Raw genomic sequence first — 7,099 nt, forward strand, 5'->3', positions numbered from 1 at the left:
ATATGATGTGCTACTACCATGATAGCTCAAGATGATGACGACGACGATGATTTTATACCACAACAACCCCTCCTCCCTCTGAGGCCTCCATCTTCAGAGGACATGGATGACCCCAAAAATGATGGTGGATTTGTTGGTACCCATCCTTACAACTTCTCATTACCACCTCAGAGACGAGAACTATCTTACCCTGATAGCATTAACTAACACAGTTGGCATTCTTCCACTAATTTGCGTCACCACATTCCTCCGCCATCTTGACATGATCTAGGTATTCAACATCTGTTCTCTACGAACTATGCAAATCGTAGGCATGAATATTTATTTTGTTTATGAACTATTTATGAATTGTTTGTCTAATCAATGTGATGGTAAGTTTATTATATTAACGTACTATCCAAGCATAATTCTTTCCAACATATGAAAGGTATTTGTGAACTCAGGCTTTAGATACATCAATATATCACCAGTATCTCGGGGACTAATATTAATTGCAACTCTAAAATCAATAATGTGATTGTATGAACCGTTCAATCTCGGGTTGTGCTTGCTTTAGAATAAATGCTTAAAGCAGGCTTCAACTTTGTATTAAGATCAAAGGAATAGATGTTACTTCTACACCCACTCAAAATTAATAGCTTTATAGGGAATGCTTTCATATGATTCTATACCTCCATACCGAGGCAACAATAACACCAAAATGAAATGACCACACAAAGCAACAGTTTTAGCTCTCTCAACTGCAATGTCTTACTCAGCTCCACCAAGCCCACCCAAGAAATATTAAGGATTTTCATCCCTCAGGGGGTCAAACCGTCGATGTGCTTCTGTGGCGACCCTTGTAGGCTTCGCGAGTTCCAGGACATCTCCTACACCTATGGCCTATACTTTTCATGTGTGCCAACTACCAATACGACAAGCCTCAACATGAGCCATATGAGTACCTACCGGTATAGAGACGTATATCACTAATGTGGCACTTTTTGTACGATTTCATGTACTGTCTTACTAATCTACCCTCTTGTTTCATTTGTCTAGTCCCCTCCACCTATCTTTGATTTGATGGAATGGCTACACATGGAGCAAAATGCGCAGTAGAAGTGGTGGGTTGATATGAGCATGCAATGGAGGAGGAAAACGTACGAACGCCAGGAATACGAGCAACAGTAAGAGGAACTACGGCTCAAGCGCCAGGGAGAGGAGTGTATGAGAAAGGCAGCCAAGGAGCACACCGCGGATGAGGCACGTGAAGCAGAGAGGGAAAGAAAGTGTGAGAGGGCTCGTCGTGCTAAAGCAAAGGGCACCGATGCCTTGCGAAAGGGCAAAAATCCTAGGTGCATTCAGTAGATAGCATTTATCATAATTTCATTATCTCTTTATGGTTAGGGTCCATTCGCGTAGCGACAAAAAATCCCATATCGCATGTAATGTTTATCAATGTATTTAACGTCTAGACCGGGTTACCTAATAATCATACTTCACAACTATTATTATTCGAGAAATTAGATTTTGTATCCTCTCGATGTTACTTTCCTAAAAAGTTACCTACACAAATACATTAAATGAATAATAAAATATCGACAAAATTACATCAAAATAAATTTACACACACTTATCTAGTTCCTTTGTTTATTTATTTGCTCGTGTTATGAGAAAACTAAATTGTGCTATAAAACTAGTCTGCTTGCATTTTATAGCGAAACACGGTAGTGCGTGGGTTCAAAAAAGCGACAAAACAGAAACGACGCAACACGACACGGCCGGCGCACTGAAAGCATTGACTCGATGCGACAGAGCAGCCGGCCTATATTTGAGGTGCCGAATACAGTGGCTATATTCGACACCTCAAGTGCCGAAAACACCCTATATTCAGTACCTGAGGTGCCCAATATAGTGATCAGTATCGTATTATGCACCTTAGGTGCCGAATATAGGAGTTTTTGGCACCTTAGGTACGGGAATCGATTTTTCGGTATTTGAGGTGCCGAATACGGGTGTTAGATTTGCAACTACATCAATATGTTATCTATTTTGGTAAATAAGGTAATATTTGTTGTCTATTTTGGATTTTTGCCACTCATTTCCAATTTGTTGTGTCAAGACCGGATGATTAGGTGGGAGACAATTTTGACCATACGAAAATACGAAGCCAAATATGGATTGTGTATTTGAGGAAAATACTATCAAACCCTCTGTAGTACCTCAACCGTCCGTGGCATATTCAAATACGCAACTTAGGAGTGGCATATAACTGAAACAGGGGAAAAAAGCAATACGCAAATTGGTTTTTCATGTATGTCGTGCATTTCATAAAACTAGTACTTCCTTTAGTTATAAATACTTGATGTTTTATATAATAACTTATTAAACTTTTGAAACTTTAATCATCGATAAAAAAACTTAGAGGGACTATTAATAACTTTTAAAATGTTTAGTTTGGAAACATAAAAATTATATGTATAAATTTATCTGGTAAAATACCTTTATAATATCATAAACTTATTAGATTTTATAAATATATCCTAATAAAAATAGTAGTCAAAGATACCTATTAGATATTAGATCATGTTCAAAATATTATTTATTTTTACTCGGAGCGAGTACTATTACGCTTAGATGAGCCCTGAGCACAGATTTCTAGTCTATAATTAATCGATCGAGTAGCTGGAGTGGTGTTCTATTTCAGACGAGGGAATGCATCGCAGGCAAATCCCCCGGCTAATCCTCTCGCTGTTGCAATCCTCGGTCCCCCAATGCACCTGCCTACACGACAACGTGCATTTTTACTTGTGTATTCGTCTCTTAATTTCTTGAAAACTAAGGAAAATGATGGCTGCTGGCTGGATGACTTTTCTTTCCTTAACCTGTAATTATTGATAACCAATTGAAGATTCGTCTTTTGACCAATAAATTCGCTTGATTACATCTCGGTTGTCCTTGTCATCGTTTTCCTTTGCGGCCTTGCGGGGAAGGCTCGTAATCGCAGCTTTTGTTATCTGTTGTAGAATCTTTCCGAAAAGACCTCGTCTATTCTAGAATTTCAAATATAAGTTAGCAACTGGCTGGCCATTGTAATATATGCACCCCTTTATTAAATATAGGTGGTCATTGTAATATATGCACCCCTTTATTAAATATAGGTTAATTTTAATTTTTTTATCACTATGACAAATTCATTGAAAGTAGAAGATATGGCACAGACGATTTCTTATGACCATCACTGAAAAAATATTCTCAGACGATTGCTAAAACAGACATGTCTATAACAAGATAGTCGTCTATGTGTTATTGAACTTACAAACGGTTTTTATAAATTCATCTATTTCTATCATACAGACACATATGACGTTTAGAAAATCCATCTATGATATTATCATAAACGGTTTCTTATAAGATCCGTTTGTATCTATACGATAGACTCAGACGGATTTTATAAACACCAATCTGTATTTAAAGACCCGCGAATATTTTTAAATTTGACCGCTCGTCTCCCCAGACTCTTTTAGCTTCCCATAGATACAACCTGCTCATTCCCCATAGCTCTTTTGGCTTCTCACACACATAACTCACTCGTCTCCTTAGACTCTTTTGGATCTATACACACACAATCCGCTCGTCTTCCCTCAATATAAAGTGACGATAAGTATTATTCTTCCTTGCTCATTATGTCATGTGTTCCACTACACTGAGAAAATATCATCCTCACTCGTTATCAGCGTTGAAGAAGTGAGATCTCAGCGGGGGCCAAATCCCTTTGACTCTAACAAGGTGACTATCATATGATTTTGTGTATTGTTTTCTTTTCGAAAGATCCACGAAGGCTTTGATTAATGAAGAGGGAGAAAAGGTGCAAGCATTATGTGAGGCACATACTGCGTACATGAAAAAACCAAGCGTTCAGAGTTCAACCGAAACTACAAGCTTAGCAAACTTAAGATAAGAAGAGAACAACTAAGTTATGGTTATGGTACTGGTCAACACCGGCAGCATCGTAGCTAGATCTTTTGCACCCGCCAGTGCCCACTCGTGTGTCTCATCTTGAATCTTAGAGACAACCCGGAGTAAAGTCTTTTCCATAAAATTGAAGACACGATTGTTCCTCTCCTTTCAAACATGCCAAATTACCAGGATGCTTGACGATCATAAGCCTTTGGCAGCTTGATCCGCACCAGCTTGACTGAGAGCCTTGTACCATTGAAGCACACATGACCCAGGCACATCCAGCTGAAAATTACACGGCAGCAGACAAGATTGCCGCACCCAAATACTAACTTTGTTCCAGATTTCCTTTCTAACATCGCAACCAAAGAACAGATGATCCACTGTCTCTAGATTACAGAGACATAATTGACATAAGTAACAATTAGGCCATCCACGTCCTTGTAGACGACCGCAGTCCAGACACGTTTTTGGAGCAGTAACCAAAGGAAGAACTTACATCAAGCGGGAGCCCAAGGCCACCATACTAGGCCTTCCATCTCAGTTAAATTGGCACCCTTGAACTGAAGTAGATAGGCCAATCAGGCAGAGTACTCCCCTGAAGCTGTTTGCGTTCAGGTGATCAAGTCCGGAGAAGAGCCTCGCATGTTCATTTGTGCTGGTTGTATTAGCATCCAGAGCTCAACAAATTCAGAGATGAGGATCGGTGTTAGGGTATGATCAATGTCCCGAATCCAATTATCATCAGCAAGGGCATCAACAACCGTTCACTTTTTACGCTTGTTGTGATTGTAAAGGGAGGGGAAGAGATACGCCGGCACCGTACCCTGCAACTAGGCAGAGAGCCAGAAAGAGGCCTTCCTTCCATCGCCAATCTAAACCAAGGTAGCAGCGTTGAAAAGGGCAATGTTTGTCAAGCTGACTGGAAGGTCCATTCCATGCCAAGGGCGCTCAGGGCGCTTCCACTCATATCAAAGCCAGCGTAGTCATAGTGTATGACCAAGGAAAGTGAGATTTGTGATACCCAAGCCACCGTAGTAGGCCAACATACGAGGGACCAGTTGACCTTGCACTTGCCACCGGTCACCTGCCCAAAGAAAGTGTCAACGCGCCTTATCTAAATCCCTGATGAAGCTTTTCGATGTTTGTAGCCCCGTCAAGAGATAGGTGGGTAGCGCACTCAAGATGGAACGAACGAGCTCCCGTCTGTCGGCTGGCATGAGCAGCCATCCCTGGCAGCTCGCCGATCTTGTCCTTACCCTGTCCTTGACCGGCTATAGATGAACAAGATGAAGGCGGCCAAGGGTGAGAGGCAAACCCAAATAGGTGATCAGAAAGGAAGCCCGTAGGCCAGGGAAATTCTCAAGTGTTGCTTCCATGTCAACACCTTGGTATCGAATGATGGACACTGTGCTCTTACTGAGATTGATTTGCAACCCAGTAGCTCCTCGAAAGTACTGCATAATGGCCATCATCATGTTTATGTCTTGCTTGTTTGGGTTTATGAACAGAACAACATCATCGGCATAGAGCGATAAGTGCAAGGTTGCCTGCCGCCTACGTAAGGGGGTAAGGGCTCCTTCCTCCGTGGCCATCTCAAAAAGCCGCTGCTGAGTGTCTATGCCGAGGATGAACAAATAAGGGGATAGCGGATCACCTTGCATTAGTCCTCTCGCATGCTGGATCTCCGGGCCGGGTACACCATTGACGAGTACTGAAGAGGTGAAAGAGGAAAAGAGATCAGCTAACAAACTTCTCCATCGTGCACTGAAGCCCCTGTGTTGTAGGAGTTGAAACATGTATTCCCAGGACATTGTGCTGGGCCTTTGAAATATCCATCTTGAAGAGGCAAGCTGGAGTACGGCTTCGGTGATAGGATCGCCCAAGATTGCATACATACAAGAAATTATCATGAACACACCTGCCCTTAATGAAGGTGCTTTGCGAACATGATATCAGTCGATTGATGTATTCGGAGACAAGGAGAGCCAACACCTTAGATATCAGTCGATCGATGTATTCGGAGACACAGATAAGGCTAATCGGCCTAAAATCCTTGGGTGCAAGGGCTACCCCCGTCTTCGGGATCAAAGCAATGATAGCCCCATTGACCGTCGGGAGAGTGGATGTGCAGAGGCTGTGTATGCTAGCAAAAACATTGAGCACATCATGCTTAATGATTGGCCAACAGTGCTTGAAGAAGGACCTGGTATAGCCATCAGGGCCTAGCACTTTCTCTGCAGGTAATTGTGTTACTGCCTCAACAATCTCTTATTTGGAGAAGGGTTCATCCAAATGTCGTGCTGCAGCCTCATCAAGCTTGGCGAGGCCAAGTTTATCCCAATCGAAGGAATATTGACACGGTTCTCTAGTTCCGAATATACCACTAAAGTACTCGTGCAGTTTGGTCTCCTTGTCTTCATGAGACCACACACAAGATCCATCATTCTTGGTGAGGGTTGGTATGTAGTTTCGGCGCATTAGCTCGCAAATGGAAGAACCGCATACAGGCATCCCCAGCCTTAAGCCACGTTATACATGAGCACTAGCGCCGTCTTGCACGCTGCACAGCAGCAAGGCCTAAGATGTGCAACTTAAGGTCTTTGCGAAGCTTGCACTCGTCATCTGAAAGCAGTCTCTCCTCTTGTGCAATGTTGAGGCATAGAATAACCTCTTGCACGATATATAGCTATTTCTTGGCGTGACCAAAAAGCGCTTTGCTCCATTGCCAGAGAGTCATGGCTGTTTTTTCCATCTTTGCCCGCAGCACTGCTATGGCCGTTCTCTGGGGAGGCTGCTCCCAAACGCTCTTAACAGTTTCTATAAAACCCAGCACCTTCATCTAGAAGCCCTCAAATTTAAACTTGGCCTTCCTAGTTGAAGTTTTCTGTTGTGCAAGGAGGAGAGGGCAATGATCTAAGGATGAAGACGAAAGGGCCTGCAGAAAGTGCAAGGAGAATAGGAGATCCCATTCTGTATTTCAAACGACACGATCCAACCTCACCATAGTTGGATTGTCCCGCTCGTTGAACTAGGTGTATTTACGGTTATGGAGTGCAATCTACAGTAGCTCAGTGGCATCAAGCATGGCCCGGAATTTGCCCATTAAGCGCCTATTCAAATTAAGATTGTTCTTGTCCTAGCTTCGTAGATGAGATTG

Source organism: Phragmites australis, chromosome 6 (genome assembly GCF_958298935.1).
Source record: "Phragmites australis chromosome 6, lpPhrAust1.1, whole genome shotgun sequence".
NCBI lineage: Eukaryota > Viridiplantae > Streptophyta > Magnoliopsida > Poales > Poaceae > Phragmites > Phragmites australis.